The 13,058-nt window shown below is 38.4% G+C and overlaps 1 protein-coding gene and 1 pseudogene across 5 annotated transcripts in view; one reads left to right on the forward strand and one right to left on the reverse strand.

Annotated features, from left to right (window-relative positions):
* PCYT1A (phosphate cytidylyltransferase 1A, choline) overlaps positions 1–13,058 on the forward strand; it is a 47,002-nt gene that overhangs the window by 1,532 nt on the left and 32,412 nt on the right. Inside the window, exon 3 of one of the 5 annotated variants that reach the window (XM_061166922.1) lies at positions 1,397–1,422. The exons of 3 other annotated variants lie outside the window; for them this stretch is intronic. The gene's annotated coding sequence lies outside the window, so the exon portion shown is untranslated. Of the gene's footprint in view, positions 1–1,396; positions 1,423–5,939; positions 5,961–13,058 lie in introns of those variants that run through there. One more of the 5 variants, XM_061166923.1, reaches the window with a different exon arrangement.
* LOC133073461 (large ribosomal subunit protein uL30-like) lies at positions 7,894–8,673 on the reverse strand (annotated as a pseudogene).

Consider the following 13,058-nt stretch of genomic DNA (forward strand, 5'->3'; position numbering starts at 1 on the left):
TATTTGGAAATACCAAGATGCAGTTAGGAAGATCTGGGGCTGGGGCACATCCTCCACCAGATTGACTTAACTGAAGAAGGCTTCCCAAATAAAATTGGAGTAGTTTTAACTGAAGACTGAAACTCAGGTCCTCAGTTGGGAGAACCAGTACTTATATATTGAAATAGGGACAGTGATATTTAGAAAGGCAGTGAGGATATAGGGTTTTATGATGGGAAAAACTGTTAGGAATAGACACTGAGTAAAGGAGAAGCTTTGAAGAGGGTAGAAACAAGGCTTAGAAAGGAAACTGAAGATAGAGACAGAAAAGATTCTGCTGAGAATAAAGTGACCTTCAGGGTCCTTTTCAATCTTAATATTTAATGATTCTGTAAATACAGAGAATTGCTAGTAAAAAGGCACTGGTTGAGAATGAAATTTGGTGCAGTAATCTGTGGTGAACAGATGATCATCATGGAGAAGACAGGATGACCTGGAGAGGTCAACAGTGGTGACTAGAATGTCACAGAGGAGAAGCTTTAATGTATTTAGCTATCCAGCTCAATGATTTTTGTACTTTGGAGGCCAAAACTGGCCTACTGGGAATGATACCATGCTGTGGATAATTCAACTGATGTTTTAGCATGGGTTTATTTCCTACTGATGCCCTTTCATCAGGTCTGTTAGTGATGCAGATGAAATTGAAGTGAGTTTCACTACTTCCTCCTCTTTTACAGCCCTTTGTAGAAGGTGCTACTTATTGATTGTGTCACTTAGTGTTTTTAAAAAATATATCTAATAGAAGCTTGAGACAGTTTTAACTTACCAGACACTGTATTTATCTGATTACCTGATAGTCACTCCCACCCTTTATACACATATACACTGTCATAGTGGAAGAGATTTCAGAACGATACTTAAACAGAAATCAGTTGAAAATGGTGAGGGATAGCCTTTTTTTGGCAGCACCAGTCTTAGTTGCAGCACAAGGGATCTTCAATCTTCCTTGTAGTATGTAGGATCTTTAGTTTTGGCTTTTGTGATCTAGTACCCTGATCCAGCCCCCTGCATTGGGAGTGTGGAGTCTTAGCCACTGGACCACCAGGGAAGTCCCAGGGAGAGCCTTTGTTTAGCTAAAATTGTCTGTTTCTAGAATATTATATATTTACTGGGCTTACATTCTATATAACTAAAAGGAACTACTCAAGAATTTGTTCCTAGAACAGAATATACTACTTAAAGGTTACTCATCACCAAAGGGAAGACGTTCAGGCTTGGGGACTGCAGCACTGCCTCTGGGGTTATTTGTGTTTGCTGAATGAAATGATTCTTTTTGATTTGACCTGCTTTGTAAATTCCTTTTGGAAACAAATATAATGGCCTAATTGATTAAGAAAGAACATTATTCCTTCCTCAGCCTATGATGTCTTCTCTCATAAACAGGTGAGGTTTTATTTTTCTTGGGGATCTCCTTTTTCGATACGCGATTCCGTAAGGAGAATCTAGTCAGAGCCTTGGATTCCTGGTGACTTTATCTGATGTTAACACTGACTATGGGAAGAATTATTGCTTTCTTTTGCTTTAGATTTCCTTATTGTGGCAGAGAAAGCTGTTCTTCTGGTTAAATAGTCCTTTAATAATCTGAAAAATATGCATACTAACCACATTTAGTATACAATCTCATGGAGTTTGTTAACCATCTGCCCTCATTCATGATTTTCCTGTGGAGCTATCTAATCTGTAGGTTAGACGTGATTCCCCTTGGGAACTGAATAGCCTCTTTGTGTTATAAACTCTGATTAATTTATGAAATATTCATAGAAAAAGCTAGCATAATAATGATGGATAAGGACAAAATAATAATAATTGTAATTTTCTTATGTTTTTCTTTCACAGTATTTGCATAACTCTCATCTGAAGCCAGATCTTCTGACTTTCCTAATAGAGATAATTCCTCCTACTGAATCAAACAGAAGTTCTTACACTAACATTTATGTTCTCCTGAAATAGATTAGAAAGAATAAATTTTTCTAAAAGTCATGATTTAGGGCGAATTTTTTCAGTTAGAGAAGTCCTAAAGTCAGGCTACTTCCCAATCATCACTGGACTGTGAGAGCTCCTTTTTATTCAAGATTGTGGCTGATTCTACATCTTTTACTTATGTCTACATAAGTCACATTAGAAAATAATAGGAAGAAGAGAGTGAGAACAGGGCTCAACTTTCTTGCTTATCTGCCTAGACAGTAACTTCTAGCACTTTCTCTTTCCTAAGCTTAAACCTTTCTGTTTCTAGTCCTAACCTTTTCTTTTCACAATATTCCTGTCAAATAGGTACCTGAACACATGTATGACATATGATTTGTTAATTGTTTATGAATGGTTTGTGACAAAATTTAAATTCTAACTCCCTTCCTCTGTAATTTAACAGTAAATTCAGGGAATATACATTTTTACATACTTTTATTTTGCAGTATATACCAGGGCACCATTCTAGAAGGAGAAAAAACAAACCGTGAGTCTCTAGTATATATTTGGCACTGTGTTAGGTTTGTTTACATACTTCATTAATATAAATAAGTGAATTTCCTGTATTTTCCTGTTTGCAGATCACATAAGTAGATAGATACATAGCAGGATTGGAGGGAGATTTGTTTGTTTTTCTGTCTTTTTTTCCTCCCTTTCTGTTGGTAACTCTCTTGTTGAAAGTTTAGTTTGAAGCTTTCTGCATTTGGACTAGAATGTCTGTCAGGGGAACCCATGGATTTGCTATGCTGTTATATCACATTCACAACTATTTGCAAACCAGTTTGAAGTGAAGGCTGCTAAAAATAGTGATTTGTAATCTTTGTTCTATATTAGAGAACAGAATGAGTGTATGGCACTTAATAGAAACTGGGTGATTCTGGTTTGTTTGTTTGTTTTTTTGGCCCCTAAGTCTTAATCTTTTTTGTTCCATGGAACACTTTGGCATTGTGGTGAAACCTTGTGAACTCCCTTTTTTGATTAATGTTTTTATATGAAAAAAATACATAAATTATAAAGAAAACAAATTGTATTGATAGGTAGTTATCAAAATATTTTTTAAATGTGTGAAATAGCACATGTAGTTTTTAACATAGTAAATAAAGCTTGCTGTCTATCAGTGGGTCTTATAACTATGATAATTTTTAAATGATCATGTGTTTAAATAGTATTTCAAGATATTTGTACCAAGTGTAATATTATATTAAAATATCTATGATATCTATTGGTGACAAAGTCTATTTTACTGAGTCTACTATTACTGTTGTGGCTTACATTCATAATTGAAAGATGGTGGATTTGCCAGAGGCTAGTGAAAATAAAGATATACTTTTTTTAGTCTAAATCCCAGATTCCCTGAATCTGTCATAGACCCTGCGTTAGAGATATAACCCAGTTTAGGGAGAACAAAATTTAAACAGAGGGTTTATACACTGATTCTTCCAGTAGGATAGTGGCAGAGCACATTGTTCAACTGTAAGAACTGTTACAAGTTTCTGGTTTTTTAGGATAATCTCTGTCCTGAAATCCAACCCTCTGTGGTCAGGCCTAAGCACAAACTTTATTTTGGTCCATGACTAACCCAGAGTCTGACACAGAGTAAGTGCCCACTCAGTGTTTGTTGAATAAGTGTTTCTCTGGAGAAATTGGAGGGAGAGATCAAGTTCAAAGCTTAGATCTTAGATGTGGCCATTTACTGATCCTAAATATTGAGGAGTAACATTGAGCCCTGACTTAAGACTAATCTGTCTGTGCAGATAATGTTGTGAAATCACTTTTACATTTAGAATTTCCCAAAGCAGGCATTCTTTTGACTTATTCTATGTGGTGTAGTGATATATACTGGTTAGTGACGTTGTTACTGTTGTAGTCGCTAAGTGATGTCCGACTCTTTGCGATCCCATGGACTTTTTAGCATGCCAGGCTCCTTTGTCTTCCACTGTCTCCTGGAGTTTCCTCAAATTTATGTCTATTGAGTCAGTGATGGTATCTAACCATCTCATCCACTGTTGCCCCCTTCTGCCCCTGCCTTCAGTCTTTCCGAGCATCAGGGTCTTTTCCAGTGAGTCGGCTCCTCACGTCAGGTGGCCAAAGTATTGGAGCTTCAGCTTCATCATCAGTCCTTCCAATGACTATTCAGGGTTGATTCCCTTTAGGATTGACTGGTTTGATCTCCCTGTAGTCTAAAGGGACTCTCAAGAGTCTTCTCCAGCACCACAATTCAAAAGCATGCGTTTTTCAGTGCTCAGCCTTCTTTATGATCCAATTCTAACATCTCTACAGGATTACTGGAAAAACCATTGCTTTGACTAGACAGACCTTTTTGACAAAGTGATGTCTCAGCCTTTTAATACTCTAAGTTAGCTATTCTTCCAAGGAGCAAGCACCTTTTAATTTTATGGTTAGTGACATAAATTGCCATAATCCTGTATCAGAAAGTTATATGCGAGGACTTCCCTGGCTAAGACTTCAAGCTCCCTAATTCAGGGGTCCCAGGTTTGATCCCTGATCAGAGAACTAGATCCCACATGCTGCAACTAAGATCTGGTGCAGCCAAATAAATTGTTTGTTTGTTTTAAATAAAGTTATGGTACAGTTTCTTGAAATAATTCTATTTCTAGCACTGTCCTCTACATTGGAACTGTTTACATAATCTAGGTAGAGTTTGCTACCAAATTATTAATAAAACTGATCTTGTTTTCATTTCGAATAGAGTTGGCAAACTTCTTAGGTAAAGGGCCTGATAGTAAATACTCAGCTCTGCGGGTCATACAGTCTCTGTTGCAACTGCTCAACTCTGCAGTTGTAGCACAAAAATGGCCATAGGCAGTACATAAGTGAATGAGCATGGCTGTGTTTCAGAAAAACTTTAATTATAAAAACAGACTCTGGGCCATTTTTGACTTGTAAGCTGTAGTTTGCTGACCCTTGCTGTAGGAATTCTGCTGGTTCTTGAATCCAGCCCTTCCTCCCACTGTGGGCTAGATATATCCTCCCTCAAGCTTCAAAGATCTTTACACAAAGGGTGATGTGGCTGCACTGTTATCTGTGGGAAGGCCTAATGTACAGCAAATGACATGATTAATGCCAACAATATTTGATTCACTTTAACCTAGAAGTTCATAGAGCTTGCCTCTTAGAGCACTACTTTATTAAACTCCACAGTAGTAGAAGCAGATAAAGATAACAAATATGAAGTATGCTTGCTCATTTAGCTTTGGAACTGGGCATAGTATGCCAGTAGAAAATTGCTGTTATTGTTCAGTCACTGAGTTGTGTCTGACTCTTTGTGACCACATGGACTGCAGTGTGCCAGCCTTCCCTGTCCTTCACTATCTCCCAGAGTTTGCTCAAACTCATGTCCATTAAGTCGATGATGCCATCCAACCATCTCATCCTGAGTATAGGGTTGTTTTGAGGGAAATTATTGTAGGCCCAGGGATGAGGGGAAGCAGGAATAGAAGGCAAAGGAAAAATTCTTGTCTCCTTTTTTTTTTTTCTCACTCAGATAGTTCCTGTAGTACTCAGTCAAATTTGAGTTAGATTTTTGAAACTTGAAGAGTATATATGATTGCAGCTTCTACTATTTAGGTTGTTGCATAGCTTAAGAAGCAGTGTCCATCTCCTCTTTCACCCTGGGGTGCTTAGTAAATCTACCAGCAATAACGGAGTAGAATAGAAGGGAATTGAGTAGGAGTTTCTAAAACTGCACTTCTAGGAGACTTTCATCTTTAAAACACTAGCATGTGAATACCAGCACCCACATATTGTCTCCTTCAAGACATTCATGTTGGAAAAACACTTGATTAGATTTATCCTCCATATCTCCGTCCTGCCACCCCTTCCCGCTGACACACATTTCCACTTCTTTTGTGTGCTTCCTTAATAGCAGAGTTGATCTCTCCAAGCAGGCATCTACTGGAACACTGAAGAACAAGGCTAGCAGTGTGTACTGGGAGGTGAGTCAGCAGAAATGGAGCCAGATTTTGTGAATCTGGGTAAAAATCACAGGAGCAGATACTACATTCTATATCTTGAAAGCAGTTTGAAGACACTAAGGCACTTACTAGCCAGGGTGGTGGTAGTGTGGGTATTTATGTCTATATTTAGATTCTGTGTTTGAATGGGGAATTTGAGTGACTAAGATGAAGTGACTTATCTGGGACTGAATATGTAGCAGTGTTGGAAAAATTACAAATGTTGCATTCTAAATACCAGCTCTATTTTCCTCTTTTTGTTACAACTTCTTTTGACATAGAAACTTTTGGGAAGGATAAACAGCTAAGGAAATAGGAGGTTTTGGCCCACCCTGATGGGCTCAATAGGGAGGCACTGTATTTTGTCTCCAGCTGTTTTCATTCTGACTCAGCTTAATTAATGTGGGTGCTGTGGCTGGAAACCAGGATCTGTCTGCAAATTATTAGGCAATCTCCTGCTCCCCATCCTCATTTTGCTCTTGTAACTGTATTGGCTCTGAGGAGGTGCCATCTTTCCCCAGCCCTACTACCCACTGTCAAGTAGATATTAAGGCAGCCACTCTGTGTGTGTGCGTGTGTTTTCACTCTGGAATGTAGATATTTAAAGTCTCCTCCTTTTCCGGGGACATCACTCATTTTACTTGAATAGCATTAGTTGATTACAAAGGGGCAGTTAGCATAAACAGAGAGTTTGGGAAGTATTGTTCCTCATTGTTGGAGATATTCAGTGATTACTGGGCAGTTGTAAGTATAATGAAGGTGGTATAGTTTTAGGTAAAGCTATAAAAGTTTTATATAGTTTATATAGTTTTATAAAAGTTTTAGGTAAAGTATAGTTTTCAGTATAATGAACAGAAAAGCCAGAATGTATTTGCTGCCCTCAGTACACTCTCATCCTCTCACATACCTTTTCTCAGTATGTTCTGACAAATTCGATATGTTCTGGCAGCTGTCTGTTGGAACTTTAGCGAAACTGGGGGTAATTTTTTTCATCAGTTTAGGCACTGGTTATTAATTTTTCTATATACTTTCAAGGTGTGTAAGTTAGTAGATATGAGGAACATGGTCTAAGAGAGCCAGTGAAAAATGAAAAACATGGGCGACCTATAAAGTCAAAGTTTAAAAATAGCTTTAGTAATAGTTCCAGAGGAAAGGCATGAGAGTTAATCTCCCTATAATTTCTAAATTCTTTTAGGCTTATTATGGAATGTCTGGGGTCTTGGTGTTTTCTTGCCTCCTAAAAAAGTGGAAATATACAGACATATTTTACACTATAAAACAAAAAATATTAGTTGTATTTATTCTAAATCCAAAGGATCATTATACTTCAGTTTGTCTGATGCATAATGTTCAGTTTAAAGTATAGTGTAAAATACAGCATAGGACACAAAAGTCATCTTTGGGAAATAAAAGAACTATATGTAAGCAGATAAGGAAAAGTACTTTTGACGGGATGAGAGCTTTATTTTACCATCTTTGATACACTTCTAAATTGACAAGTAGTTGACATCTTTCCATCAAAACAAAATACTAAGATGTGTAGTGTTTTTAAAAATTTCAAAGGAGTATTTTTTTTTTTAGTTAAATTTATTCAAATAGTTATTGAGCATCTGCTGTGTGCTAGGGCTCATTGCCAGGTATCAGATGTATCAATTATGATTTTGTGGTTCTAAGTGATAAGAAACCCAACTTACCTGAGTTTCAGCAAAAAGGGAAGTGCATTGGATGGCAGAATTAGGCAATTCAGGATCTGGCTCCTCTCCATCATCATTATTGCTTTCTCTGTGTTGTCTACTTTGAGAAGGACTCTTCCTGGTTATAGGATGACCACTAGATTGTCATAGATGGTTCCTAGGGTTGTGTCTCCAGGTTTTTTTGTTTGTTTGTTTCAATTGTTTATTAATGGACCAGATTACAAAAATAATCCTGATAGCTATCTTAGTTCATCCTTCTAATAAGCCTGTTGATCTGGTCTTCCCTGTTGCCAGCATCTCCACCTTCTACAAAATGGGTGGTCTTTTTCTTCATTCCACCTCGTGGAGAAGACAATTTAAAGGGCCACAGGAAGTTGTTTGCCTCTTTGAAACGTTTTCCAACGGTATAGATCTCATGAATCAGATCCTCCATGCAGATGATTCCGTATTTCCCAAGAGATCGAGCAATCAATGTGTTGTCTGTCAGGGCAATTCGCTTTTTGTTGATTTTGCCATAACCACGCTTGTAATTCATTTACAGACTTCAGATTTGGGTACCCCCATGCAATGTATGGCTCCACAATTCTCAGCATGTTAATTGATGCCTTGTTGAGCTTCAAAAAGGTGCCATTGAAGATCTGCCGGAGGCGAAGGAGCTGCAGCACCTTTCGAACCTTTGGGCTCACACCGTTGATACCTCTGATCCTGATGACAAATGCCAATTTGGGTTCCGCGGGTACATAGAAGTTGCCAGCTTTTCGTGCCATCCTAGCCATTCGAATTTCAGTTCTGTACATCTGCCTGTATTCCTTGTGGTAATGCTTAGCTTTTTCATAAATAAGCTTCCTCCTTGCCTTTTGAAGCATCTTTTGGGCAAACTTCTTTCTCAGGCGCTTGATCTTAAGCTCTGCGAAATTCTTTTGCTTTTTCTTAAGGGTTTCTGGCACAGCAGGAACCTTCTTTTTCTTCTCTTCTGCACGCTCCATCGTTCCAGCCGGGAAAGAGCGTGTCTCCAGGTTTAAATTCACAAATCTTTGTCCAAGCATTTCCATCTGACAGGTCCTGGGATTCACTCTGATTGGACTATCTTAAGTCACCTATCAGTGCCTTTCCTATCCCCCTCTTCCCCAGTCTGTGGCCTGGGAGAGTGATGTGCTAATTGGTTCAGGTTAGGCATGTGGTATCTGATGGTATGAAGGGTGAAGATCACACAGGCCAAATGATACTGACTCTCCAAATGAAAATGGTCCCTGTCCAGAACAGGAGATTGCACAGTGGAAAGACAAACAACATTAGGGAGTTTGTTTTCGAATCTCTCATTTGATCCTTACCATAACTTAGAAATTAAGTATTAGAAAGTTCCTTAATCTCATGAAGAATCTCTTAGGGTCAATGCATTCACCTTAACTTAGAGTTAAGGTACAAGTTAAGGTACAAGTACAAGGAGGAGCTAAAAAAATATTTTTTTGGCTAATTTTTTTTTTTTTTGGCCAGGCCACACAATTTGTGGGATTTTAGTTCCCTGACCAGGGATCGAACCTGTGCCCCCTGCAGCAGAAGCATGAATCCTAACCACTGGACCGCCAGGAAGTCCCTGGGAGCAGCTAGAATTAACTCCCCTTATATGTGATATGATTCTTGGTCTAGTGAATACTCTACTCTTCTACTCTAGCCCAAATCAAAACCTAAGTAGTCTGTCCAGTGATATGCCCAGTAAGAAGGAGTTCAGTCTTTATGAAAGATGAAATTAAATCCCTGCCTGGCACAGTGTACTGCATGGCCAGGGTGGAAGAAGTGGTTTTGTTTAAATTCAGGTATGACCATTTTATACACTAGGTAACATAATGTTGTCATTAAGTGCACAGATCTAGAGCCAGAATGCCTCAGTTCAAATCCTGTTTTTGCCCTGTCCCAGACGTGTCATCTCAGTCAAGTCATTTAACCCAGTTGTGCCTCAGTTTCTTCATCTGCAAAATAGAGTTAATAATATTATCTACCTCATAAGATTATTGTTATTTAATATATACAGAAGGTTTAGGACTTCCCTGGTGGTCCAGTGGCATAGACTTCATGCTCCTAATGGAGCTGGCCCAGGTTTGATCCATGATCAGGGAACTAGATCCCACATGCTGCAACTAAGAGTTCATATGCCACAACTAAGAGATCCCACATGCTGCAGCAGAGATCAAAGATTCTATGTACTACAACTAAATAAATAAAAAATATTTTAAAAATATATAATATATGCAAAAAGTTTATAACTTTCTGGCACATAGGAAGTACTCTGTGTTAGTTTTGCATGCATGCATGCTAAGTCGCTTCAGTCATATCCTACTCTTTGTGACCCATGGACCGTATCCCTCCAGGCTCCTCGGCCCATAGGATTCTCCACGCAAGAATACTGGAGTGTATTGCCATTCCCTTCTCTAGGGGATTTTCCCAACCCAGGGATCGAACCCATGTCTCTTAGGTCTCCTGCATTGGCAGGCAAGTTCCTTACAACTAGCGCCACCTGGGAAGCCCACATTGGTTATAATTTTTATCATCACTATTATCATCATCATCTTTGGGACAGTGATAGAGAAATGTGGATTATGTAATAGTATGATGAAAGAGGTCTACATCTGATTGAATACTGTAATATTAAGAATGCTAAATATATTTTTTATTCTGTTTTCTAAAGATAAACTCTCGTATGTTTTATGTTGTACTAATGTAGAGTATTACGAGTGGATCTCAATAAGGAGAAAGGTTTCTAGTGGTGTGTTACCTTGGTATATGGTGACATCTATTCTGATCAGTATTTTCAGTACTAATGTGGATGGAGACATAAAAACCATGTTTTTCAAGTTTATAGATTACATAAAATTGTTAATGCAAAGTGATAGATGGCAGTCACAGTTTGAAATTATTTTAACAGATTAGAATAAATAGATCAACAAGATGGACTTTTGTAAAGTGATTATCCTTCAATAAAAAAATTTTAAAAAAGACTTAACAGGATTATGACCAATAAAATGAATAAATATATTTCTGTACAATCTTTACCTGAATGACCTGGTATGCTAAAATGAAATGCCTCTTAAGGTCACCTAGTCCCTTTTCAGATACTCTCATTCCTCAAAAGTGTTTTATTATGTTTAGTTAAAATTTGTGTCTCTGCATCTTTCAACTAGTGATTCATTTTCTATTAACTAGAGTGTCACGTCTGCCGTATCCAACATGACAGGCATTCAGATATTTAGAGATAGGTATTAGGTACCTTCTTGTATAGTAAAAACAGTGTCATATTTTACCATATACTATAGTGGTTAAGAGTATGTAGTCTGCAGCCAGGCTGACTGAATTTGATTCCTAGCACCACTTACTAGTTGTGTGACTTATTTTCTGCACCTCAGTTTCAATAATGATAAAAATAATACATGTAAGAGGGTTGTGAATGTTAAGAGAGTTTTAATATTTAAAAAAATTTTTGACATACAGATGTTATATAAATGCTGACGGTAGTAGTAATAATATTTTTTTTCTTCATCATTGCTTTACATCAGACTCTAGAAGAGTTCTTGCTACAACAATGATTCTTTAATGGGGTAGGGATAGAATGGGGAAGATGCAGCGAGCATACCTCATGTTTTATCATAATTTTACATGAAAAGTACACTTTTTACAGTTGTAATCATGGAGGAAAACTTGACAAAATCTTTTGGCTATAGAGGATACATAGGAAATAGACAAAGGCAGATGATGGCAACTACTACTATATGAAATAATAACAGTAGCTGATGTTTACAAAGTAATGCTCAAAATTCTCCAAGCCAGGCTTCAGCAATATGTGAACTGTGAACTTCCAGATGTTTAAGCTGGTTTTAGAAAAGGCAGAGGAGCCAGAGATCAAATTGCCAATATCCGCTGGATCATCGAAAAAGCAAGAGAGTTCCAGAAAAATATCTATTTCTGCTTTATTGACTGTGCAAAAGCCTTTGACTGTGTGGATCACAATACACTGTGGAAAATTCTGAAAGAGATGGGAATACCAGACCACCTGACCTGCCTCTTGAGAAACCTGTATACAGGTCAGAAAGCAACAGTTAGAACTGGACATGGAACAACAGACTGGTTCCAAATAGGAAAAGGAGTATGTCAAGGCTGTATATTGTCACCCTGCTTATTTAACTTATATGCAGAGTACATCATGAGAAATGCTGGGCTGGAGGAAGCACAAGCTGGAATCAAGATTGCTGGGAGAAATAACAATAACCTCAGATATGCAGATGACACCACCCTTATGGCAGAAAGTGAAGAACTAAAGAGCTTCTTGATGAAAGTCAAAGAGGAGAGTGAAAAAGTTGGCTTAAAGCTCAACATTCAGAAAACTAAGATCATGGCATCCGGTCCCATCACTTCATGGCAAATGGATGGGGAAGCAGTAGAAACAGTGGCTGACTTTATTTTTCTGGGCTCTAAAATCACTGCAGATGGTGATTGCAGCTATGAAATTAAAAGACGCTTACCCCTTGGAAGGAAAGTTATGACCAACCTAGACAGTATATTAAAAAGCAGAGACATTACTTTGTTAACAAAGGTCCGTCTAGTCAAGGCTATGGTTTTTCCAGTGGTTATGTATTGATGTGAAAGTTGGAGTGTGAAGAAAGCTGAGCGCCGAAAAATTGATGGTTTTGAACTGTGGTGTTGGAAAAGACTCTTGAGAGTCCCTCGGACTGCAAGGAGATCCAAGCAGTCCATCCTAAAGGAGATCAGTCCTGGGTGTTCATTGGAAGGACTGATGTTGAAGCTGAAACTCCAATACTTTGGCCACCTGATGAGAAGAGCTGACTCATTTGAAAAGACCCTGATGCTGGGAAAGATTGAGGACAGGAGGAGAAGGGGACGACAGAGGATGAGATGGTTGGATGGCATCACCGACTCAATGAACATGGGTTTGGGTGAACTCCGGGAGTTGGTGATGGACAGGGAGGCCTGGTGTGCTGCAGTTCCTGGGGTCGCAAGGAGTCGGACACGACTGAGTGACTGAACTGAACTGATGTTACAAGCACATACTGTATACACAGACATTGAGCTAAGGCTTTACATAGATTATTCCTTTTTTTTTTTTTTTTTGGTGCTCTTAGGACAACTTTATTCAAAGCAGGTCTGCCAATGCCAACTCCTACACCAGGTTCCAGTGATGGCTATGATCCTTAGGTTTTGTGTTCAAGACTGCCACTTTTTTTTTTTTAGTTTTACTACTTTATTGCTACCAACCCATCTCCCTCCACCCTCGTGCACACATGCTCAGTCATGTGACCCCATGGACTGCAGCCCGCCAGGCTCCTCTGTCCATGGACTTTTCCAGGCAAGAATATTGGAATGGGTTGCCATTTCCTTC

The sequence above is a fragment of the Dama dama genome, chromosome 19 (assembly GCF_033118175.1).
Source record: "Dama dama isolate Ldn47 chromosome 19, ASM3311817v1, whole genome shotgun sequence".
NCBI lineage: Eukaryota > Metazoa > Chordata > Mammalia > Artiodactyla > Cervidae > Dama > Dama dama.